Here is a 27,826-nt window from a genome sequence, read left to right on the forward strand (position 1 = left end):
CCGGACATAGAGGCTCTTTGGTGCACCGAAAGTCAATAACCAATTCCTTGGTTTAATATCAAAGAATAGCTATCAAAGTACAATTGCATTTGTGTAGCTAGCAGTAGACTTGCTTCTGGGATTGAGAGGTTGACACACAAGGAGACAAGGATTGAAATGAAGATGGAAGCTGGATGCCTTTAAAAACTGTGAATACTCAATGATAAATCATATTTTTGCCAAAAGGTATGAATATTTGCTTTTCCAGTATGTGTGGACATGAATCAATACACATGAAAATCCTTGGCTTCTTGGTGGAAGTATTGGATCCATTTTTAGGTTTTTGTCTTACATTTATTTGCCAAAGATTGTAAGCCACTGTGAAAAATTTTGTTTTTTAATCATTTTTATATTGAGGTTCACTTAACAGTACACATTTCTAGGGGAAATTGAAGTATGGCACAACTCACTTCACAAATACTTACCCTTTATGTTTGTACTAGATATCATTTTTTGTAACCATCTTAAACATGTATAATATTTAAGCATCATTACCTCTTTTTCTGTTTTTTTTTTCTTTTTAAAACTATTTGATTACTGGATAAGGTCCCCATTTTTGGTTTTCATGAACATTAGGTATGAACTTTGTGTGTTACACCTGCAGGGGTATACTGTATTTAACCTGACCTAAGCACTTTGAATGCTTTCAAAAAAAGGGGAAATGACATACTTGTTTGAAGTGATAAATGTCACTAAAGAAACCAATTCTGTTAGTCAGACAGAAAGAGAGCTTCCTGGTAGTTTGCTTTCTATGTGTGTATCTCTTTGTGGAATGAAACAGAAGTAGCGGCAACTTTTCAGACCAGTCTCCAGAGAGTCTCACAATGGTGAATGCTAAATCAGCCTGAGGTAAGATTGAGGATTACTGGAATATTGAAGTCATTTTCCTTTTTTTGATCCCTGTCGTTGAGCAGGACAGTATGTATTATAGCATACTCCAGACTCTATTGAAATTCATAAGGAAATTTCAGGTATTTATATTTTACATGGTGGGGATGGCACAGGGTTATCTCATTTAAGAGATTAAAGAAAAATGTAACAGGTTAAAGTCTATACCATAAATAATGTGTTGTGACAGCAGGATCTGTACTCGGGCATGTAAGAGGAACACAAATCTCATACTTCACACTATCCAATCATTCCACATATCATCATTTTCCCTTCACTTAATTCTTTCAATTGGACTCTTTTGTATGTTTCCAAAAACTGCCGACTCTGCTCTGCTCTTTGTCAGTTCTGCTTTCTGCATAATTCTTTGCACTCTGATGTGTGTTGTTTTCTTTTTAACCTTGCTCATTTGGCAATTGTGTCTCAGTAATCTTGGTCATTTATTTTTCTATTTAAAATATCTTACAATTCTGTTAATAAATTGTGTTTTTTTTCTGCTGTATTTTGTTCATCCTGTATAGAGGCTAGGATTAGAGATAGCATGACCAGGACACTAAGCCACTGGACTATAAGCCTCCAGGCTGCAGGTTCAGTACCTGCTGCTGACCCCAATGGTTGACATAAACAAGTCACGTGATTGTAAATATCATACATTAACTATATGAACAACTGTGATATGTTTATGTAGGCAGTCCTCACTATTTAAATAGAGTTGTGCTTTTTTACAAGCAGGGGATGGCACCATCTGAAATGCTGTGCACAAAATATACTTTGATTGGGTAAAATCGTGTGAGTGGAAAAAGCAAAGGGACTGAAGTTCTCTGGTTATCTATGAGAGGCATTGACAGAAAAAGAGCCTGGATTTGAATGTTGTGACCAAATGATCTTCAGAGGCAAACTCTGGGGGAGACCAGAGCAGCATTGCAATGGGATGGGACGAGGTCAGCGTTAGAAGATCTCAGATGGCAGTTAGAAGGTCTAGAAGTCTAGTCGGTTGATCAATTAAAGCTATTACATGTATTAATATATGTGATTATTAGATTTAAATTGGACAAGTGCAAAAAATAATTCTATTATCTTTATAACATATGGCAGAAAAGCCACCATACTAAACATAAGCATCATCATTTTTATCATTATTAATTTTACTAATCGCTTTACTAAAAAGAAGAAGTTACATATGTGGTACAATAATACAGTCGTATGTTATCCTTATTAAACAAATGATCACTGTTTCAGTGAAGTGTAGAAATCCTTAAAGCAGTCAGTTCGAAACATCAGAAAATGGTTTCTATCCTATTATAAACAGGGCACCCACAAATAGTGGCAGACAAAATAACAGGATGGCAGGTGAATCCCATGAGAACACGCACAGAACATGTAAGCTTCACAGCAGAGCCTGCGCCCAAGTCCAGAATCAAATCTGGTAAGATGATGTTTGCTATAGAAAGGCACTATATAATGTAATGGTTGGTTGTGAAAGGTCTCAGCTACATATAAAATAACAATTTCCATATAGAGAAAAAAATACTTACATGTTGAAAATGTAATACTTCTACAACAGAAAACAATATTTCTAAAGATGATCCACTATGGCAACCCCTAATGGGAGCAGCCGGAAGAAGAAGAAGAAGAAAACAATATTTATTAATGGGCAAAAACGATCAATCTAGAATCCTAAGTGGATCTTGACTTTTTGTTCTTCATAGGGTGCTATGTAATAACTTTAAATAATATAATAAATAACATATAAAACTAACAAGCAGCATTTCAGTGAATGTACCAGATGACACCTTTTATTGGCTAACTAAAAAGATTACAATATGCAAGCTTTCGAGGCAAATCAAGGGGCCTGAGTTGCCTTGAAAGCTTGCATATTGTAATATTTTTTGTTAGCCAATAAAAGGTGTCATTTTGCTTGACTTCTCACTACGTTCATAATGAATAACATGGTAAAACACCCTAGTACTACAGTGAATGTACCAAAAAATCTTTAATAAAACTGGAATTTTTTGAGGCCCAGTGCTACCAGAATTGGTTCCATACTCTATGACACTATAGTGGATTAAATGGGCTTGACAATGTTACGTTATTCTATGATAGGAATGGCTTGATTCCTAACATATCAAATCAAATATGTAGAAAAATCAAATGTATTATTTTAATAAAGATTAATTACTTGCTGGGAAATAAATAGAAACATTTATTTTATTGTATCCTTCAGGTTTAAACAAATATACTCAGCAAAAAAAGAAACGTCCTTTGACTTTCAACTGTTTTTACTTTCAGTAAACTTAATGTGTAAATATTTGTATGAACACTAAAAGAGTCAACACCATAAGACATAAACTAAAAATGTTTCACAATGTGTCCCTGAATGAAGGGAGGCTCAAAATCAAAAGTACCAGTCAGTATCTGCTGTGGCCACCAGCTGCTTGAAGTACTGCAGTGCATCTCCTCCTCATGGACTGGACCAGATTTGTCAGTTCTTGCTGTGAGATGTTACCCCACTCTTCCACCAAGGCACCTGCAAGTTCCTGGACATTTCTGGGGGGAATGGCCCTAGCCCTCACCCTGCGATCCAACTGGTCCCAGACGTGCTCAATGGGATTGAGATCCGGGCTCTTCCACTGCGAGGATGATCAGCTGTCCTTCCTGTCTCCCTGTAGCGCTGTCTTAGGCGTCTCACAGTGCGGACATGACAATTTATTGCCCTAGCCACATTAGCAGTCCTCATGCCTCCCTGCAGCATGCCTAATGCACGTTCACGCAGATGAGCAGGGACCCTGGGCATCTTTCTTTGGGTGTTTTTCACAGTCGGTAGACAAGTCTCTTTAGTGTCCTGCGTTTTTAGAACTGTGACCTTAAATGCCTACTTTCTGTAAGCTGTTAAGGTCTTAACGACCATTCCACAGGTGCATGTTAATTAATTGATTATGGTTAATTGAACATGCATGGAAAACATTGTTTAAACCCTTTACAATGAAGATCTGTAAAGTTATTTGGATTTTTAAAACATTATTGTTGAAATACACAGTCCTGGAAAAAGGAACGTTTCTTTTTTTGCTGAGTAGTTTGCTTTTTTTTACACGGTCCAGAAGGTTTTTGTACACATTTTTTATAATGTATTATTTCTATACTACCAGCAGACAGATATCATTAAAAACTTTTCCCCACATTTTCTACTTCTGGGTGGCATGGAGCCACAGTTGATGGGCACAGAAGGATTGCTAGTCCATTGGCTAGCTTGTTCCCGTTCATACTGCAAATCTACAGACTGTTAGAGAAGTGTTTGGAGAGTCACCAAAAGAAGCCCCCCATGAACCTAAGTAGAACATGTAAACTCCATCCAGAAAGCACAGCAACAGGGAGCTGAGCCAGCCCTGGTGAGAAGCAACACAACTTCACTGAGCCACCAGGCTGCCCTCTCACAAACATTTTATGGAATTTTATTGTACGTTTTCAATTTGCATGTCTGAACAGGCTCTTTTGTTTGCTGTTCTTGTGTTCAGTGGTGTATACGTTGGTATGCAAAGATGAAAAGGCACTCAACGTATGATATTTTGTGTCACAGCTGAATTGTCTGTGACTCCAAATTTAGTTGTGTTTCCTAAGAAAAGTGTTAAAAACAAAACATTATGAAATGGAAAATACCAAGTATAAACAAATAACATATCTCTTTATAGCACCTTTCTGTTGTGATCACCATACCAAGGCGCTTTTACAAGTGGAGCTACAGTGCATTTGCAATGGCAGATCAGGTCGGTAAAGTGATGGGCACAGTGGGTCACAGTCAGGGACTCAAACAGCACAAAGTCCAAATCCTGTTCTGCTCTGCTGCACCATTACAACTTAATTCATGGCAGATTTATACTAGTAACATGTGGTGTTGCTGATCCAAGAACTTGCAGTGACTTTACAATGCTTGTTTTATTTGAGACAGGAATCATTTGGAAATATATGGATTTTATGGACATATACCACAAAATTTTCATTTTATTTTCTTTAAATGATTGGAGGTATCAATCCCTTTGAGTGGAAGGTGAATTCTAGCATATGAAAATGAGTATGGAGAACATTTAAATAAAGAGAGCTGCTTTACTTAGAGAGAATCACTCTGTTACCCTTCTGCTTTAATTCCACTGCCTTTTAAATTCAAATTCAAAGGTACTGTCCTATATAAGTAGTCACGCTCTGAAATGAAAGTGTGTTTTCTGTTTAGAGAAGGTTTGTCTAAGACAATATTTGGTCTTACTTAGACATGATAGATCAGCCCCTCAGCAACTGAGGGTCACTGTCAGTCAGCGAGGAAAGCAGAAGCACTGCACATCACAAGGGCCCGGTTTAGACCTGTGCCCATCTGATATGAAGTGAAAAGAATTAAATACGTGCTTTAAACAGTCTTTTAGGAAGACCACCCTAATTTGATTACAAATGTATGCTTTTAGTGTGAAATATTGGTTTTTAACAACAAAAATAACATCTTAACATATTTTTTTGATTTGCTCTGTTTTTTAGCGCTATAATTAATATTTATCAGGGATTTTTTGCAGGTTAGATACTTTTTGTAAAAGAAATGTACATTTCCATTCAGAAGTAATATAATACCTTGCCAGCTGGCTTCATTGTAAACTGGCACTAACCTGGAACATCAATATCAAAATTAATATTGTAAATAAAATTCTTAATCCTTTCCAGTACATTCAGAAACAGTTTTTTTTTTTTCTTTTAACAGCTGATTGATACCAAAAACAGAGTGAGACCACCGAATTTTCATTGTCATTACTGGGTAACGAACATCTTTATTTTAAGACTCAATTACATCCTAGTGGTCCACAGCGGCTGAAGGTTTTCACTTTAATGGGTTTCTTAATTAGAACTGTTTTATTTCCTAATAAAGTAATATGATTAGGGGTCAGTTTTAATACAACAACAACAACAACATTTATTTATATAGCACATTTTCATACAAACAGTAGCTCAAAGTGCTCTACATAATAAAGAATAGAAAAATAAAAGACACAATAAGAAAACAAAATAAATCAACATTAATTAACATCGCATAAGAGTAAGGTTCAATGGCCAGGGGGGACAGAAAAAACAAAAAAACTCCAGATGGCTGGAGAAAAAATAAAATCTGTAGGGATTCCAGACCGAGAGACCGCCCAGTCCCCTCTGGGCATTCTACCTAACATAAATGAAACAGTCCTCTTTGTAGTTAGGGTTCTCATGGAAGGACTTGATGATGATGGTCACGTAGACTTCTGCCTTTTAATCCGTCCATCATTGTTTGAGCATCATGAAGCTTTGAGTAGGTGGTGGTGGCGCAGGCCGGAAAAAGAAACAGAAAAGAGAGTAGGGGTCAGTACCGATTTTAGAGCCACCATGAATAGTTATTTTGAGGAAATTGAACATATAGAGTATCAGGATTAAGTTAAATTAAGATTAAAATGAAGTTATAAAAAGGCCATGTTAAAGTAATGTGTTTTCAGCAGTGTTTTAAAGTGCTCTACTGTATTTGCCTGGTGAATTCCTATTGGCAGGCTATTCCACATTTTAGGTGCATAACAGCAGAAGGCCGCCTCACCACTTCTTTTAAGTTTTGTTCTTGGAATTCTAAGGAGACACTCATTTGAGGATCTGAGGTTACGATTTGGAATATAGGGTGTCAGACATTCCGATATATAAGATGGGGCGAGATTATTTAAGGCTTTATAAACCATAAGCAGAATTTTAAAGTCAATCCTGAATGACACAGGTAACCAGTGTAGTGACATCAAAACTGGAGAAATGTGTTCGGATTTTCTTTTCCTAGTTAGGATTCTAGCAGCTGCATTCTGCACTAGTTGCAAACGATTTATGTCTTTTTTGGGTAGTCCTGAGAGGAGTGCGTTACAGTAATCTAGTCGACTGAAAACAAACGCGTGAACTAATTTCTCAGCATCTTTCAGTGATATAAGCGGTCTAACTTTACTTATGTTTCTTAAGTGAAATAATGCTGTCCTAATGATCTGATTAATATGCGATTTAAAATTCAGATTACAGTCAACAATCACCCCTAAGCTTTTTACCTCCGTCTTGACTTTTAATCCTAATGTATCCAGTTTTTTTCTAATAGCCTCATTGTATCCATTATTGCTGATCACTAAGATTTCAGTTTTCTCTCTATTTAACTTGAGAAAGTTATTATTCATCCATTCTGAGATACAAGTGAGACATTCTGTTAGTGAATCAAGAGAATCGGGGTCATCAGGTGATATTGATTAATGAACTTGCCTGTTACAATTCAGAACCCTTAAATGCCTATTTCAGTTTTAAACAGCTGCTTTTAGGTTTTAATTGTTGTCTGTTATCTTTACCAGCCATCAGTTACTAATAAGGGGCAAATGACAAAGGAACCAGCAGCTCTTCAGCTAATCTGAAGTTTAAACCCGCGTATGAAAGAGAAGGGAAGGACCACAAAACACAGATAAAGATCCCAGAAAGCAAAAAATATACAATTTTTGTTTTGGAAGAATGAAAGCACTAACATGCCATATAATTATAATTTCGTTATCTGTTTGGCCTGGCATTTAATTGCGAAACTAGCTGAAACGAATACCTGCACCTACTATGGACCTCCTGGACCATTGATGAGTACCCCTGCTCTAGGAGGAGCTGAATCCTGGCCGTATCAGTCCTGCTTTATACGCTCAGCTCAGTGTAACAACGTCTGCCGCACAAAGCAATACCTCTGTAGGTCAACCTTTGCTGAAAAGGCTTGCTGTGAATCGCACCTCTGTAATAAGTAATCTCATGTCCCCTTCTAGTACACAGCATTGAGACATTAAAGATTTGTACACTGATTACATATTTATAGACCTGGAATAGACTCCATATAAATGTGATTAATTACCGAAACATTTCTTTTATTATCTGCAAGTCAGAGTCTTACTCTCATTCCTAATTTCCTTCCTTTATCCATTATGGTTGCTCTGTTGCATGCTTGTTACAAAGTGAGTTTCATGTAATTTAATTATTGTGTAAATGTAATTATTTTTTAAATGATTTATTTTTTATTATTCATATTCAGACACGTGGTGTTATCACACAGTCATGTTGTTTACAGTTACAATTCCCATTGCGGTTCAATGTTTATGGCATACTACATTTGATGCCATGATTATCCGATGCTATTTAAGATGTTTTCCTAGATTTGGGATCAAAACCTTATTGCAAAAGATTACATCACGATTTTCTTTAATTGTGTTCATTGGCTGGGTGGAAGGCAATTTCACAAAGATATTTTGACTACAGCTTTGTTTTAATGTTTTGGGGTTTTGTTCATTGGTATTTTGAAGTATTAAGTTAAAAAAATTACTCTTCTTTCCTGATCACAGTGTTTTCTTTCTGCTTGGCTTCCAGTTTTCATCTTTGGTATAACAAATGTTAATAATTCCATTTTGAAGTATCTATAAACTACTACGGCTATACTTTTATAAAGGAGACATCCCTTGATATTCTGAAACACTGCTGTGGACTAACTGACATATACTGAACTTGTAGGTTCTCAGACAGTTGAGGGAAATCATCCATAGACAGAATAACATTTTTTTTTATTTGGATGTGGCCCAGCCCAATTCATTTTGAAAGTGTCCATTTTGCAAATCTCTCTCATCTTAGACCCTTAGAGATGTTTTTACGCACCTCCCTATATTTTTAATGGTATCTTCTACTTAGACACTGAGGAACTGCAATTTCAAGCAGCCTCGAAAAATTCTTACTGGACAGAACACAGCTTTGTTGCTAAAGTTGCTAGTGGACAATTCTATTTATGTCACCAGTGCATATCACTCTTTGTCCAGGTTCGTGAATACCTGCAGTAAAACATGTGCAATTGTTTTTTGTTTTGATTTTGGAAATCCCTTTTGGTTTTGACAACCGATCTTATATTTGTTGTTATGAACCCGCGCATTGATTTTCGACAATATTTCATCTTCCAGTCCACACTGTTCTTCCGTCTGTCACTCTTTTCTCTTTCTGGCAGAAAATTATAATCTTTAGCTTTTGTACCTTCCTTTGCAGCAAATGAATCTTGCACTACTGTATCTTTAATTACATTTTCATTCTGCTTTCTAAAAGTCTTACTGTGATTTTTATAATCTTGATGTAAAAGTGTGATTGGTCAACTGTTATACATTTCTTCAAGTTTTCTTTTTTAGAGTCATCATCATCCATATATTTGTTTTCACTGTTGACTTCTGTTTCTAATAATATTTCTGCAAAATCAGCAAGAACTTCTTATTTAATTCCCATCATCTGTTCATTAATCTTGTAATTTCAACAAGCCATTTTTAATATATTAATATGTTAATGATTGCTCCATTTCTTCTCCTATACTTCGTTTTCCAAGTGACTCCTATTAAATTACAATTTTGGATTTATTTTGGCAGGAATTTATATATATATTGATAGTTTAGTTTCTGTCTTGCAAATAATATCTATCCATTAATCAATTTGCCAATTTATTGAACCTGCTTAACAACAGTTTTGAGATTTTGGGGACCAAGAAGCTACCTGAGCTCCAGCTACCTGAGCCTAATGCAGTGACTGACCCTGGATGGGACTGAAATCCATCACGGGACACACTCATTCAATGGGCCAGTTTAGGGTTGTCAATTAACTTAAACCTGCCAGTTTTTGGGTCATATTTTGGATTATTGCATGTTTGTAATGCTTTCCTCCATCTCCCCTTATTTCTATTTCTGTTTCACATCTCCTCCTTACTGTACAGTAACTGCCTAAAAAAACACATGATTTATTTAGTTATTGTTATTATTCTGAGTATTGTTATTATTTAAAATGTTGATTTTTAGCCATCATCTTTTTTGGTTCTTTTGAACATTGAGGTGGCTGTCATATTTCCAGTAGCCAGAGCTGTTGCTCATTAGGTGATAGGATTGCCATTTCCCTATATAAGATGATGGTGCCCAGGGCTCACTTTCCAAGGTTTTGGATAATTTAAAATATTCCTTGAATTGTGGCTGGATTCATGATAGTTTAGGAACTTTCGGGTTTTTTTTGTTTTTGACTTTGTTTTTCCAAATCCATTGCTAACTTTGGACTTTGGCTTGTTTTTCAGCCTTTTGGTCCTTGCTGCATTTTATGATTATACTTTTATCTTGACCCTTTGAATTTTGATATGTTCATTCCACAGTCCTTTGACTTGTTTTTTTCTGTTCTACTTTTTTTTCCATCTCAGGCATAATACTATAACCTTGATAAAACCTTGAAACCTAGCCTTGGTGTCACAATCCCTCCTAATCCATTGACAGCTGTGTTTGGTGTACTCCCAGATTGGCTTAAAGTGGAGAAGGACAAACAAACTGTAATCGCCTTTACTTCACTACTACCATATAGTCTTATCTTGCTCAACTGGAAGAATCACAACCTACCACTTTTAAGTCAGTGGGTAACTGATGTCCTGTACTATTTGAAACCGGAAAAAAATCAAACTCTCACTTAGAGGATCTTTTTTAAATTATGGCAGGATCTAATCAATAACATTTTAGAATAAATCTTCCTTCCTTGCTGCTTCAAAGATTTGCTTTTTTGGCTGGCAGTCCTCTCTTTCTTTTAGGAGGGGGCTAAATTCTGGTTTTCGATTCGGTTTGTTTCGATTGTTATTTGCTTTTAATTAAAATAAATAAAATAAAAAAAATAACTTATTCCATCAGTTCATCTTCCAGAAAACCATACATCACTCAAAGTCCTTTTTTGAAAAATGTTCATTGGTTTAGTTACATTTATATTCGTGTCATAATTCTTTTAAATTATTGTTTTTCAAAACCTACTACTGACTGTCCTCTGAGTTTTAAGCATCATTGTGATCATCTGAGAAATTAATGTATTTAACCCATTGTTCCTCCTTCTAAACCCTCAATGTCCTCAATCATCATTATGTTGGAATTAATCCAGAATAGTAATGAGGTGAAGATAAACCTGTCTCACTCCTCTTAGACACACTGCAGACATTTCCTATCCATTTCCACACAAATCTCTTCTCCCAGAGACAATTTATGCATCCACTAGTTTTCTATTAGATGTCCATCACCCTCAGTTAATTCTATTACATTTTTTTTCTTTCCGAGACAGGTAAAACTTCATGCACAAAGCCCTTGCAATACTCCCATGGCCTCTCTGGTATCTAGTAAAAGTCATGAGAAATAAATGGTGAGCACTTCAATATTAATGGGGACTTTCAGTTCTCTTAGTATTTGAAATAAGACTTGCGATTGATTCTGTTGCAGCTACTTTCTTTCTTAACAATATCAAAAAATGATATTCCTTAAAGTGTATGTTTTTGCAAATAGCATTTAATTAGTCATACAAGGTTCTTTCTGTCTATCCTACTAATTTTAAAAATTCTATTAGAATCTTATTAGTTGGTATGGCTTTTTTTCTTTTATCATCAAATGCTTTTCATGTTACTGATTTTGATAAGTTCATATCCCTTTTTCTCATTCTCTGTCTCAGTTTCTTTATGTCTATTTTGCTTGTCATAGAACAATTCAATAAATTCTTGCCATCCTCCTGAATGCTTCCTTCTCTTTAAGAACTGATCATTCCTTATACTTTATTTGTGTTATTGATTCTTGCTTCACTTGTTAGGTGATTTGTCCACTTTCTTTCATGTATTCACACTCCTGCTGCAGCTACCTCTCTTTTGCATTACCTGTTTCTCATCTTACTGCAGTATTTATGGTTGTAGTCCTTCTTTTTTTGATTGATACTGTATCTTTTCACGTTCTTCTTTCATCAAGTTGTGCAGCATGTCACTTGTGACCCTTCGTTTCTTGATCATTCTGTTTATGTGTTTCAGGCTTATTTCTCCAGATATGTAGTTTACTAGCCTTCACTTTTTTTAATTTCATTTGCTTTCCTTCAGCTTTTCAGATCACATTGCTTTATTTCCTGTTCTTTGTGAAGCAAATCCATTCTAGGCTTTAATGAATGCTAAAATGGAACATGCTTTATTCATTGAAGGGCATCCTGGCACAAGTATAACTGGTAACACTTTAGATACTGAAAAAATGCATCTATTACTCTTGTACTCTTATGAAACTAAACCCTAACAAAGACTTGTTTTAGTCTTAATTACAGCTATAAGGCATCAGTAAAGTAGTTATTCATCTCTGTGTCCAGTTTATTAATTTGTTTGCATGGATGTTGCACTGTGACCATATAGTTACATGTTATTTGCAATCTGTTTTTGCACTGGCTGTATAAAAGATAATAGAAACTTGTCAGTAACTTGCCCAAAACTTTGATAAAACCTAAGGAAGGACCTTTCAAAGACAAGTAACTGTGCATTTCAGAACTGTATATTAGTCATTTGACTATATGTTTTGGTTAATGCCTTGGTTTTGGTGTGTTAGTGACTCTTGATTCCTGTGTCTAGAACTTCTCCTTTTTAATCAAAATCTTTTTCAATAATCCCTTTCAAAAATGTTAACTCTGTATTAAGTCTGTCTGGACATGTCAAACTGCAACATGAACATGACAGAAATAATGTGGAAAATCCTAGTTATATTGAGAATGGCTTTAAGTGGTGGGGCTCTGGAAACATGGGCATGTACCTACAGTATGTATCCAATGTTAATGTACATAGCTTGTCTTAATAATGGATGCTTTTTACACATAAGACACCAGAAAATCCCACACATTAAGTTCTTCATGACACTGAGCTGGTCAAAGAAATTTTAGCAGTTATTGCTAAGCAATTAAACTTTCCAAGGCAAGTAGCCTGAAACATGCAAGTAAAACAATGAGAGAATCGAGAAAGTGCATACAGTAATTTAAGTACAACTGTTAAAAAACAAAGACTGAAACTGAATTACTTTGAAACATAGCACAGCATGGCCACATGAAATATGCCACAGCAATACAATAGATACTCAGACAGGACGATGGAGTAGCCCATTTTAAGGCTAGGAAGTGGAGGAGGTGGGTTTAGGTGGCCGGAAATCGGAACTGACATTATTGCTGGGTGGTCTGTCAGTCATCATTCCTGTAGAGGGTGGAAGAAAAGAGGTGTTAAGTGACAGCGTCAGCCCCTGGTTCAGAGTGTAACTGTGTAACTACAATCAGCCAAGTCCTGTAGTTGTTGCTAATCCTGTGTATATATATATATGTATATATATATGTATATATATATATATATATATATATACATATATATATATGTATATATATATATATATATATATATATATATATATATATATATATATGTGTATATACAGTACAGGCCAAAAGTTTGGACACACCTCCTCATTCAATGTGTTTTCTTTATTTTCATGACCATTTAAATTGGTAGATTCTCACTGAAGGCATCAAAACTATGAATGAACATGTGGAGTTATGTACTTAACAGAAAAAAGGTGAAATAACTGAAAACATGTTTTATAATAAAACCATTTCAGGTGACTACCTGTTGAAGCACATTGAGAGAATGCCAAGAGTGTGCAAAGCAGTAATCAGAGCAAAGGGTGGCTATTTTGAAGAAACTAGAATATAAAACATGTTTTCAGTTATTTCACCTTTTTTTGTTAAGTACATAACTTCACATGTGTTCATTCATAGTTTTGATGCCTTCAGTGAAAATCTACCAATGTAAATGGTCATGAAAATAAAGAAAACACATTGAATGAGGAGGTGTGTCCAAACTTTTGGCCTGTACTGTATATATTATATATATATATATATATATATATATATATACAGTGGAACCTTGGTTTGCGAGCATAATTGTTCGGAAACGTGCTCGCAATCCAAAACACTCGTATATCAAAGCGAATTTCCCCATAAGAAATAATGGAAATTCAGATGATTCGTTCCACAACCCAAAACTATTCATATAAAAAGGATTAATACAAAATATAAAGTAAAATACATAATACAAATTAACCTGCAATTTACCTTTAAAAGAATCATGGCTGGTGTGAGTTTCTAAACTCATGTGGAATTCCACCCAACGGGACGACACGCTGAAGAGTGTCCCAAAGCAATCGCAGTCTCCCAGCGCTGTAGCAGTTCGCCGTATAAGCGCATCCAAAAAGATCAAGGAACATTATAAAGATCCCGCTGCAATAAATAACAGCGCTGTTGCTGTTTCAAACTGAATAAACTAGTGTTTATTCAGCTGGTGTTAAAGTACTGAGACTCAGCTTCGTGTTTTGGGGAGCAAGATGAGGACTCGCACTTCACAGCGCACACACACAGTCACAATGCTGTAGTAAACAGAGAGAGGCGCTGGGCGAGCGAGATAAGAAGAGAGAGAGAAGCGCTGTAAATAGAGAGAAGCGCTGGGCGAGCAAGAATAGGAGAGAGAGAGAAAAAGACGCACTGGGCGAGCGGGCGAGCGAGCAAGATAAGGAGAGAGAGAAAAAGACACGATGAGGGAGCGAGCGAGCGAGATAAGGAGAGAGAGAAAAGACGCGATGAGCGAGCAAGATAAGGAGAAAGAGAGAGAGAACCACCATCAGCTCAGTTGTGATCACATGACGCTCAGCAGACAAAGTGTACCCATACTACTCGTATTACAAGACATCGCTCGTTTATCAAGTCAAAATTTATTAAAAATTTTTGCTCGTCTTGCAAAACACTCGTAAACCAAGTTACTCGTAAACCGAGGTTCCACTGTATATATATTGTGAACTTGGCCCGGACACAGACAGGCGGACATGTTGCTCTTTAACCACCACACGTTTATTTACACTATATACAATTATAATTATGGTCACAAAGACCCCAGTTCATAGGTCACACAGACCCAGTCACGTGCACAAACCCCCAATGCCTTGTCTTCGGGCCGCCTCCACAGCTCCTCTTGCCTCGTCCTCCTTCCACCCGACTCTAGCCTCGAATAAATGGAGATGGCCCCTTTTATAGAGGACCCGGATGAGCCCCAGGTGTTCCCGGCATTCCTCCGTTGGCCACAACCCCAGCGTGGCGGAAGTGCCGGCTGTCCTCCTGGCTGCTCTCCGGGCACCGTCATAAATCTTCCCCCCAGCACTTCCTGGTGTGGCGGAAGTGCTGGGGCAACAAGTCTCCAAGACATCGGGGCGCCTCCTGGCGGTGACCACGGGCCCCTACAGGAAAGGCTTCCATGCCCTTGACCCGTGGCCCCCAAAGCAACCCGGAAGGCACCCCGTGATCCAGGCAGGGCTCTGACCCTATATATCTTGTCACACACGTGCGCATGGGAAGCAGCTAAAGGGCTTGAGTAAGGGCAGTTCCGAGACATACTGGGATGTGGCAGAGTGCACTGACTCTTTTTCTCCCTTGCCTGCAGACTATTCACAGAAGATTCCACCTGGTCCTCTTGATGTCACATCCAGGCTTGCACCAATGGCAGACGACCTACATGAGCCCGACCTCTTTGACATCATTTATATCTATTTAAAGCGACTTTGCAGCCAGGAAAACAAATTATACGGGTGGCTGCCCCAAAACTTTGTATGACTCTGTCTTCAGATTGTGACAATATATATATAATATATAATAAATATATATATATATATATATTTATTGTGAACCTCGCCCCGGACACAGACAGGCAGACACGTTAATGTCACCCACAATCACTGGTTTATTTTCCATTTCTTTCTCTACAATTCTGCTCACCAACCCCCCTCAGTCCAGGCCACTCCAATGCCTTCTCTTTTCTTCTTTCCTTTTTCTCTCTCTCTCTCTCTCTTTCTCTCTCTTTTCTTCTGACCGCCTCCTTCCTACTCTAGACGTTGCCACTCTTCCACCCGACTCTTGTCAATGACTGGAGTGAGGCGGCCCCTTTTATAGGAACCCGGATGGGCTCCAGCTGCTTCCCGGCAATCTCCCGCGGACACATCCCCGTGTGGCGGAAGTGCCGGCTGCGCACCCGGAAGCCGTCCGGGTGTCCCCTGTCGTCTTTCCCCCCGCACTTCCGCCACACCAGGCTCCTGGGATGATCAGGCACTGGGGTGCCGCCTGGCGGTGGCCACGGGTCCCTACAGGGCTGGGCTTCCAAGCCCTGTACCCGAGGCTCCCAGCATAACCAGGACGGACGCCCCCTCTCGGTCTGGAGGAGGCACAAGTCCTCCTCTGGTCCTCCTGGGCGTCCCGGCCGGGACCACTATATATATATATATATATATATATATATATATGTGTGTGTGTGTGTGTGTGTATTGTCACAAACTCCACAAAGAGCCATAGCGAGGTTTGGGGCAGCCACCTGTATATTTGGTTTCCTGGCTGCAAAGTTGCAAATAAATGACAGCACTGATGTGCACAAAATGGAGTCCAAAACAGAACTGAGGGAATAGGGGAAAGGTGGAGGCTTTTAAAGATCAGGACAGGAAATGATGTCAAAGGGGTCATAAGCGTCTTCAGTCATAGTTTCGAGCCCGGACGTGACATCAAAGGGGCTGGAGCCGGCAAGGTCTTCCTCCATAGGCTTAGGCCCAGAAGTGACGTCAACAGGGCCAGGTGGAATCTCCTGTGAATGGTCTGCAGGAAAGTGAGAAAAAGAATCAGTGCACTGATCCTGGTCTGATTCAGAATTGCCCTTACTCAAGCCCATTAGCTGCCTCCCATGTGCACGTGTGTGACAGTATATATAGTGGATCTGTACTTTTGAAGTACTTTTGAAAGACATAAAAAGTTGTCTGCCTCTTTGTTATATTGGACCTGGTAGAAGCAGCATCCTTCGCCTCAGGTTTCTGTCTTGTACAATGTGCTCATCTCTCCAAGAGTTCTTTTCTGACTGCTAAAGCTTTCCTACACATTCCAAGCCTATGCTTGTTAGATTGACTGATGGCTCTAAATTGGCTTGTCATACAGTATAGGAGTCCAGGTGATTTAAATGAGAAACTTCTCCGTGGTTGCCTCATATATTTTGTCTTAGGCTGCTTTGACGCATTCATCAGCAACATTTAAGCAAGTTGCTAAAGTTAAGATAGAAATATGAAACCAGTGCAACTTAAGATTACATCCATTCCCAAGAAGTCACTGAAGCAATTAGGAATACAATCTATAAAACTCAAAACTGAATTGCAATGGTGTCTTAAATAATGTGCACAATTGTAATATTTTCTTTAGATTAGAATCATCAGCAGTATTCATTTCTTATGTAACTTTCACATATGCACATAATCCAGTAAATCTTCGACATTTTGAGAGAAATACATAGGCCTAACTACTTTTCTGCTAAACTAGATATTTGTTATGATACTTATGAAGGCAATGTGACGTTTCAGCTTTGTTAGCAACTGTAAAAAGCGAATGAACATAATTGCTGTAATGATTATTAATCTGAAATATTTTGTAAATACTTTCGAACAGAGTTAGAATTTGTTTAGTTTTCATACTGTACCATTCTTCTGTATTGCAATTTCATCTTTGGCAGTTCCAAATAAGTTTAACCGACGAAGCTGCAAGTTTAAATCTCACTTCTGGTGACCCTGTGGATTTCATTTAGCCTGATGTGGTTCAACATTAAAGTACTGGCAACCTGTCCAGTGCTGGTCTTCACCTTGTGACCAAAGCTACTGCAATGGCTGAAGCTCCCAGTAACCTTGAACTGGATAAGTATATTAGAACTCTGATGTATAAATGAAACACTATAAATTTACCGAGCATGTATGAAATTAGCCTGCATCTGTGAATATATCTGACATGGATTCTATTTAAAAATTAAAAAAAAGATGTATTCATTTTCTCTTTTTTGAGAGCTACTTATTTTTGCTACTAAAGAACCATTTTTAGGATCAAAGACATTGGAACCTACTAGATCTCCTCAATGACTGGGGACTCCTAAAAGCTATAACAAGAAAGCATGTTTGTTCCTATCCTACTCCTGTGACCATGAACTGGTTTATATGGGTTCAATAAATAAAGGGTGGGTATTTAGATACACTAAAAATCTATAAGTTAATAGTTAGGAAGTTAGGTTCCAATATTTACAATAAAGCACTGTAGAATGTGAAACATTTGGTGAGATATTAATATTGAAGTCTTGTTCTGTATAGTGGCACAGCATTTCCAGCTGCAGCTATGCAGCTCCAGGGGATTGACCTTCCATTTGATTTCTTGATTAGTCTTTATCTTTGTGGAGTCTGTATGTTCTACCTGCCTCTCCAAATGCTCATCTTATATATAAACGTCTAATAAACAAAACCTCCGAGGAGAGAAAAACTCACTTAGCCACTGATAAACAACGGAGGCGAGCACGTCAGCAAAATGAAACCGATGAGGAGCAGTTAATACAGTATATCACTGATGCGAATTATTGATTGAAGTGCCAGAATCCATGGTTTCTAGGAGCCTGGGCTTTTAACAGCACAGGCTTATACAGCTAGTGTCTAATAATACGGCTTTCCCCTTTCCTGCACACTAAAATGTTCAGATTAAGTGAAAGCTCTAAATTGGTTTGGTGTGGGTGTGCGTCTACTAGCCAATTATTCAGGCTTGAAAATGGAAAAAGTGGAGCCATACAGTAAAATAGATGCTCTGATTCTTGGTTATGACTTATTTACCATGTTTGTCTTTCTGTCAAAACAGCTAATAAGGAGAAATTAAAATTTCTTTACAGAATGAAAAGCTCAGCCCTTGCATTTGTGGTACAGAAGGTAGTTTCTGAATGTGTTCAGAGATTGAGGTAGTTGTAGAAGACCCCAAAAGTATATAATCCAGCAACCAACACTTTCAGTTACTCTTCTGCATACTCTGCTCCCATGGTCCATATGGGAACCTTCCTCTGTGTTAAAGCTGTTTGCTGCCTGCTTATCTTATGTGAGCTTGATCTGATTTAAGAACATAAAATTTGGTCGACTACAGGAGCCTCATCACAATCCACTGAATCAAAGACCGTTGAATTCAAAAACCGCCAATGCAAAAGAAAATGCTTATTTACCTGTGTTAGACTAATGACAACATTTAAATTGCAAAATTAAACAACAGAGCCACTATTACTCAAAGAAAGCCAATCTACAAGGAAGTGAAAACTAACAATGCATTTTTCTTTATTGCTGCCAAATGAGTATTTTCTGACAGTTTGAGGAACAAAAAGGGCGAACAGAACATCTATTGACAGTGGAACTTTAGGAGGAAGTAAGATTTGTTTTTCTCTTCTTTTGGCTTGCATTCGCTTGACAGAGATGCAGCCAAACCACACTTATGGGAATTCAGGTGAGCACTGCCTGTGGTAGCTACCTGTCAAAACACACATGCTTTTTGTCTGCTTTGATGTTTGGAATATGAGTGGAGAAAAATAATAATCAGGGATTGTTCTGAGCCACCGTAAATGGGGGTTTAAGGGAGCTACAAGTTCTGCATTGATATTTATATATGAAATGCACATTTTCAGGTTTAATGTATTGGTTGTGGTATCACTCAATAGTTAAACAGCACAAATATACAAGATTAATGAGTGCATGTACTGCATTGGCTTGGTCCTTGGCCCTGAGTTTAATGACCACTCAGTGAACACTCTGTACAGACACTAAACACTGACATGTGGAACCATCCATTCATTTCTGAACCACATGAGAACTAACATTGGGTTGCTCATTAGTCCATTGCTGTGCATTATGGTGGTCAAATAAAACAGATTCAAGCACTCCACCAGATTAATCTTATCCTTTATCATTTTTATAACAAACACACAAAATTTTAATGAAAATAAACAGCATTCAGAGGTCACTCCATCTGGCAGTTTTTTGTCATTTGAACTGAACATTAGACAACTGTTCCAAACATCTAGGGCTTCAACATTACCACCATCTTTCAAGCAGCTGGAAAATTCTAGCAATGGTTCGTAACCAGTCAAAGAATAATCTGTTTCTGTTTCTTTTTCTTTGTCAGTATGTTCTCGTACTTTTCAGTAAGACTCTTTCCTCTTTTAGCTGTGTCGTTCACTACTGCCATGTGTTTCAGCAGTTCACAAAATTCATTGAAGACTGGATCATCTCAAGAAACCACTTGAGAAATGACCGAGACCTTTCTTTGCCTTTTTCCATAAGAGCATCAAAGAAGAATGCTGTTCTTTTTGTTACCAGATCCTGCAACTTCTGCTGTTCAGGTTTATTTGTCAGCTTGTGATGCAGTGGAATGTTTGGTAATGTTGGCCGCTGCAGATTTTGCACCATTTTTCCCTTAGTTTATGCCTAGACTCCGTTGTCAAAAAGGTCAAAACTGGTCAAATGTTCATTCAAAAACCAAGAGTGCTTTGAAAATGCTGGCAACATCCTGGTTTGGGTGAGTCTTAAGAACCGATGAAAATATGATGTTAGTGAGAGGTGCTTAGATAGCAAACAGTGTTTCGTTCCATTGTCTGACATAAACAATACTGACAAACAGAGCAGAATCTGTGATAATCTTGGAGTCACATGCAGTCATCCAGAACAGTACCTTAGAAAGGAATATTTTCAAAGCATTAATGCTTTTCCCCATCCACCAAAGTATGATGTGTTTGATGTGGAGCTTGAAATGACTCACTGCCTTTGTGTATACCAAGAAAGAGAGACAAAATAGAAATTCATCATAATGGTCCCTTGGCTGCTGGTCTTCAATACGACGTAATAAGTAGACAAGCATTTCACGTCGCAGTTGGCACATTATAGGTCCTGAAACAGGTCACAGTAGTCGCAGCATATGCATCTTAATTTATTGATGGCCATTGTTTTTGAAATCAATTGAACAGCACAGTTGACAGACCTTCTGTAATAGACATGTTTGACAGCACCACTTCCATGACGTGATAACGATATGCTATCCAAACCATGTCAGTTCCTAGAGCTTGCTCAGTTTTAACACATGGTCCTTTACGAAGCCCTGTGTTGCTGGCTGTGGTATGTGTAACTTATCAGTTGTGAAGTTTTTGACACTTTTTATTGGCAACAGTCATTACTAGATGCTTCTAAAATTTCTTTGTAGACCATGAGTATACTAGGAGTAAAATAGAATCTTCTACTTACAACTAGAATGTTCTGGAAACTATTAAAAATATTCACAGTGTAATGTCAAATGTAGAGTTATGCAAGGGCCTACTTAATAAAAGTAATAAAAGTCAAAACATGTTTACCCATAGTCTCGATTGATGCACTATAGGCAGCATGAGTTGAATCCCATGCCCATACAGCGTCCCCTGTCCAGGAATTGTTCCTTGCTTGTACCCTATACTTGTTGGGATAGGCCCCAGGTTCCACACGACACTGCTCTGGATAAGGTATGATGAAAATTGGTGGATGTATAGCGGAGTTGAATCTTGGGCCAAGTCACTGTGTGGAGTTTGCACTTTCTCATTCTGCCTACATGGGTCTTCTCCAAGTACTCCTGTGTCCTCCACATCCCAAAGAAGTAGGATGAACTAGCAATTCTAAATTAGATCCATTTGAGTGTGTGTGCCCTCTGATGGGCTGGCTGTTTAGACAATATTCAGGATTAAGTGGATTCGGAAAAGGGGGGGAGGGATCCGTGTGCAACTGACTTGTTAGATCTTCAATCCAAATACTGAGGCCTTGAGAGCCTTACTACAAATATTAAAAATTGTTTTCAGAGTTTTTGGTGCACCAGCAGCAAAACCTTGGCAAATTTATTTTTCTTATGAATGTAGTAAACCATGGACTTATGTGAAACTGTGAGGAGCAAGAGATGATTATATTGTTGTAGTGTATAGTGAACATAAATAACAAAATACAAAAGGGTACAGGCAGAACTTGAACCACAATGATAATGGCAGCTTGCAGCTGGACATGCTACCATCTGAGCGATTCTGCATCCTCCCTAGGCTGGAACTAAGATGTTCCAACTATTAATTACTAAACATAATCTTTGTTAATTTTCTCACAATTAAATTAACTTCTTGGTTAGTTTGGATGTCTCTGTGCCTTGGGGTCATGAGACGAATCTACAAGTGAAGACATTTTTGTTAGGTTGCATGCAAATAGCCAAGAATTACTTGTCAGTCAGGGAGTGAGTCAGGCACATGCAGCTTCATATTTATGACAGATATGGACTATGGGGAGGGAAATATTCTGATGGAGTCAAAATGTGGACTTCAGGTTTTCAATTCATGTTTTAGGTATTTTTGAATACAATGTGACCCCTTGTGAGCCTGTATGTCTACCTCTGTGAGAAACGAAAGGCTCAGTCTGAAATGGTGGCATTGGCATATGCTAGAGACCAATGACTTTATACAATATTTCTGTACAGGGACAATGATTTAGTTCCTGTTCAGAAATGCATTTTTATAATGGCTGGTTGGGATAGGGATATGTTATTTTTCAAAAATATATGATTTCTTCTAATTCATTTAACATATGTTGAACACATCAGATTTTTAACTTAACTTTACTTAACTGTTTTGTTAAGTATTCTTTAAAGCTCCATGAGACTGCTATTATGAGATTTATAAAAAATGAAGAATGAATGTAGTGGAACCCAAATGAGGGCTTCAATAATCTGAATCGTCTGCCATGTGTGCCATATGGGCAGTGCTGTTATGCATTTGGAAAAACAATTTGCATGTAAACCGTAATGGCTGATGTGCATCTCCTGTTGGCACATTTGCATAAAAATGATTTTCCACATGCAGTGGCCTGGCGACTTTGTATTAAACAATAATCTTCTGTATGAGTATTGTTAAGTCCAATTATCCATTATCAAACCCACTTAATCTGGTCCAGGGTTCTGCAGGCCTAAGCCTATGCCGGTTGTATGGGGTGCAAAGCAGGAGCTGTCCTCGGACAGCTGTAGACTATTACAAGCTGAAATAACATTTAGAGATATCTCATACTGTAATCAAAATTAGTTATCTGTTTGAGATGTCAAAAATTAGTTTATAGGCATCTCAAAATATGATCCTTTACATTTTAAGATGCCTACAGTACATTTAGCTATATCTCAAATTCATTACAAGATATCTCAAGCACATTTTCACATATCTCATTTCTAGTAAATGCTCTGTTTTCTCAGTGGTACTTCCTTTTTTATTTTATGATATTTTAAAATGCATTTGAGATACCCTGAATGGAAGCATTTTTTTAGATATCTGGTACCATGTCTCAGATATTGCTGAATTGCATTGTAGATAATCTGAAAATGATATTCCGATATCTAAAAATATGGTAATTTCCTTTTAAAGATATCTTAAAATGTATTTGAGACATCCTGAAATATAATTTCAAATATCTTGAAATACATTTTAGGATATCTGAAATGCAGAAGATACTCATTTAAAAAAAATGAAATGAATTTGAGATATCTGAAATATGAGTAAATATGAAGATATTTGAAATACATTTTAAGATATTTTGAATACATTTCCAGATATCTGCAATACATTTCAAAACAGCTCAGAATAAATAAAAAGTCCAATTGAAAACACAAGCAATTGTACAGGAAGTCAATTGAGATATCTCAAACTGCATTTCAGGCATCACCGAATGCCAACAGACTTTTTCAAGATATCTCGAAAGTCACAGGAAGTTATTTCAAGATACAGTATCTTGAATTGGATCTGAAAATAAACAGTATCATTTTCAGATATCATATAATCTGTTGAAGATCCGTGCATTTAAGATATCTTGAAACAGATATATTTTTCAGATATCTGTAATTCATTTTAAGATATTCTAAATTTTTATTTGACTTCCCATAATATACCCTTCTTTGACAGACCCCAAAGAGTACAAATGCTGAGTGCAATCATTTCATGGTCAGTTAGGCCCCACTGACATTCTTCTTTGCCTCTCTCTCTTCCTCTCTCTCTTAAGTAACCAGCCACATTCTGCCAAGTGTTTGGTGTCTCATCTGTCAGTACAAAGTGTCTGTGTCATCATCTCAAAGAACTGGCCCTTCCAATCTGAATGTATATGCTACACCTACTTGTGTTTCCTCATCCTCTTCTAACTGAGTCCTTCTTAAGGCTGGAACTCACCTTCAATCCTGATTGATGAAATCTCAATATGCCAACATTGCTTAAAAGTAGAAACCTTATTTCTATATAGGCAGTGTTTCAATATTAATTTTATTTTTGTCATGAAATCAGCAATTTCATTTGTATTGTACAACTGATTTCTTTAGTGAACACCAGGATGACTACAGAACTGCCCATCCATCCATTGTTTAGCCTACTTATACAATTCAGAATCACATGGAGTTGGCACCTGTCATGGCAGTATTGAGGTCAAGGTAGGACCTAAATGTTGCCAGGCCATCCAGTGTGTTGTAAGGCAGGGTTGTTGAAAGTCCTGGAGGGCCGCAATGGCTGCAGGTTTTCATTCTAACCACCTTCTTAATTAGTGACCTGTTTTTGCTGCTAATTAACTTCTTAGTTTTAATTAACTCGACTCAGACCCTTTAGTTTCTTTTATTTCCTTAATTAGCAGCCAAACAATAAGAAAAAACAAAATGAGCAAACAGCTGACCAGCTAACCACATTATCTGAACATAAAGAAAGGTGAGGGTCTCAGTAAGGTTGATCTCTCAGGTCAATAATCAGAAACAGAAAATCAACAGTTTGGGAAATGTCTGCTGTAGCAGAATGAGAGCAGCAGTAAGCCGTGGAATTAAATAACAGGTTTAATTAACAGCAAGAATCAGCTTCTCATTAAGAAATTGGTTGGAGTTTGAAACCCCAGCTTAGCTGCTCATCTGTTGACTCGTTTCACGTCTCATTTCTGTTTGACTGCCATTTAATGAAGAAAAGAATCAATTCAGGGGACTGGATCCTTAAAAACAGGGCTATTAAAATGAATGGAAAAGAAGTTAATTAGCAGTGAAAACCGGTCAATTGTTAGAATGAAAACCTGCAGCCACTGCGACCCTCCAGGTCTGGAGTTCGACACCCGTGAGGGTGTAAGGGACACTCATGTATATACCCAACCAGCATGTGCTTAGTCAATTCAGATTTGCTGATTAATTTAACTTGCATATCTTTGGGATGTTGGAGGTATTGGTACAAATCCCCACAAAGACACTGGAAGATATGCACATATTTCAAAATGTCCAACTACTGCACCAGTACAAATTGAAAATTGAAGCAGTATCCATTATCCAACCTGCTATATCCTAACTACAGGGTCACGGGAGTCTGCTGAAGCCAAACCCAGCCAGCACAGGGCACAAGGCAGGAAACAAACCCTGGGCAGGGCGCCAGCCCACCGCAGGGCACACACACACCAAGCACACACTAGGGACAATTTAGAATCACCAATGCACCTAACCTGCATGTCTTTGGACTGTGGGAGGAAACCCACACAGACACGAGGAGGACCCGGGAAGTGAACCCAGGTCTCCTAACTGTGAGATAAATGAGCGCTTTTACTTCTTATTGGAAATGCCCTGATATCAGGTTTGATATGCACATTATTCTCAACACAGTGCTGGCTGGTGAAACAAATTTGGTTGGGGGTGTAGTTTTTGGGGGCGACAAACTGAAACAGCATTTATCTATTACATAGTGCCTTTTATATTTATCTATATTTCTATTATATACTGCCTCTCACTTCCTTCTGTTATATAGTACATTTCATATCTATCTATCTGGTCACTCCACATGCTCTTGTGGTCCTCATTATTGTGCTAATGCACATCTTGTGCCTGTCCAGTACCAGACTTATGGACAAATTCAGAGTAAAATGAATTATACCCTTTCCACCAGGCTGCCCAATCTGATGCCAGCTTTCCCAGTTCCACTGTGCTCCAAAACTTGAGTCCATGTCATCCACAGTCCTCTTATTCTTCCCATAACTTGCCCTATAGATGTGGAAAGGAACAGGTGCACCTGCCATCCAAATTTTATATTTCACCTGTTTCTAAATTTCCCAGTCCACTGCTAACTTTCCCAGCTCCTCATTCTGCCAAAACCCACACCTCTGTAATCTTTCAATAACACGCACTTCCATCTGTCCTATAAAACATCCACAGCATAAGTCCAATCCAAATCTTATTCTGCCTCTGCTAATAGAGTGCCCAGTCCTTGACCATTTCCACTCTATTCCTTAAATCCACATCATACAATCACTAGCCCGCTGATTTTTTTCACATTTTGCAACCCAGTTTATCCTTTACCACATTCACAGAGTTATTCCCAGCCTAATTTTATTCTACACTTGCTGCCAGTCTGCCCAGTCCTATGCAAGTTTGCCAAGCTTACCTCACCTGGGCACAAATTCACATTGTAATATCCATAGACCCTCACATCTTAAAACATAACTCGCTCCCCAACCTGTCTTAAACTACAACCACAGGACAAGTTCAACTTAAAGGTTATTCTGCCTTTACAATCAGGATACCTATATTTCCTTGAACATAAAGTTTGCCCTCCTTTCCTTCTGGTATGAAAATGTCTCAAATACTTTTTGCTTAAATCAATTCATTTCACTAAGTCTGCAAACATAGTTAGGTACATACTATTGTCTAGAGCAGTGTTTCCCAACCTTTTTTTCTTTGGTGGCAATCTTTTTGTAACTAAAAACACCCCAAGGCACTCCACTATCTTAATAACCACAAAAACACATATATATATATATTGTACACTTGCTCAAATGCCCAAGCGGTGGGAGTACTGGAGAAGCTGGTAAAAAAGGAGCTCCAAGATCAGCGCTTGCAGACCCTGCACTTTGTGACCACTTTCTTGACATCTTCCGGCTGCTTCATCCCTATGTCTGCCCTTCTCTGCCATCAGAGGCAAATAATATGCCCACTATCCATAAGGCATCATAAGATTCACTGGTGACCACACACCCAGGGCAGATAAACCCAAGCAGCTTGGAGATGGGTCTGAAGTGTGCCATGCATCTACAACATGGCGATCAAGGAACTGCTTTTATGCCAGCTTCTTCAGGTAGTTCTGCCCTCCTCAGACAGGTCTCGTCCACCCAAGGAGGTTGTCCCTCTCAGGTTCAGACCCAGGTGCCCTATACTATTATTTCCACAGCACACCTGAGTTGCTTTCACGGTGTAACACTGCCACAGCACACTGCTTTAGATGGTTGCGGCTACTTTCATGATGCTTGCATATTTTCAGAAAGATGTATTAGGTCTCGTACCCCCATCATTGCGCACAATACTTCAGTACAGACACAAACAGGAAAAGCAAACAAAGGCATAACTAGCACCACATCCAGGTAGACAACTCTGTTTGTCATGAAAAGAGCAGGAAAAAGTAATTTAGTAAGCCAATCCTTAATCACTTGCCTACTGCTGAATTCTTAATTCAGGTTGGTCCGGTCAAATCTTCTTTATCCTCTTTTTATTCTTTAAATGAATGATTTATGAAGAGGTATCTCATTAAAGAAATAACCAAATGTTCTTTGATTTTCTGAAGTTCCAATTGAAGTTGCCATCTCCCTAAAGTTTTACTTGCTCATCTGTAGTTACATTAATAGTGAGTGTGAACAGTGAACCATTGATACAAACATGGAATTGTGCGCCGACGACTGTCCAATCAAATTACATTAAAAAAAAACCTAAAACAATACAAATTCATTGCCATGAATGTGTGAGTGTCCAAGGCACAGAAAGCTGCGTGCCTGGAAAAATCTGAAAGCAACCAATTAAAGGGCAGCCTCAAGTCACCTGCTTGCCAAAAGATCAAGGACTTGAATACACTCTCATTTGGCTGGCTCCCTCCACTCAGGAAATATAGGTATTCACACAAAAATTAAATAAATACAATTCAGACCTAATTTGTATTGGATGTTGACATGTGATGACATCAGGCACATTTAATAAACAATTTTATTTCATGATTATGTTGCATTACCTAATTAATTTAAGTAGAGTTTTTAAAATATTTGGGGAGTGGCGCCTCAGCACTCTGCATTACAAACCACCACTGCCTCAACTTTTATAATTATATCAACAGTATTTG

At 38.0% G+C, this 27,826-nt stretch overlaps 1 protein-coding gene across 3 annotated transcripts in view; it reads left to right on the plus strand.

The window, feature by feature from the left end:
* Nucleotides 1-770: 770 nt before the first annotated feature.
* LOC120525424 (C-C chemokine receptor type 6-like) overlaps nucleotides 771-27,826 on the plus strand; it is a 48,788-nt gene continuing 21,732 nt past the window's right edge. For all 3 annotated transcript variants that reach the window (XM_039747692.1, XM_039747690.1, XM_039747693.1), the window contains exon 1: nucleotides 771-888. The gene's annotated coding sequence lies outside the window, so the exon portion shown is untranslated. The remainder of the gene's footprint in view (nucleotides 889-27,826) is intronic.

The sequence above is a fragment of the Polypterus senegalus genome, chromosome 3 (genome assembly GCF_016835505.1).
Source record: "Polypterus senegalus isolate Bchr_013 chromosome 3, ASM1683550v1, whole genome shotgun sequence".
In the NCBI taxonomy this organism is placed as follows: domain Eukaryota; kingdom Metazoa; phylum Chordata; class Cladistia; order Polypteriformes; family Polypteridae; genus Polypterus; species Polypterus senegalus.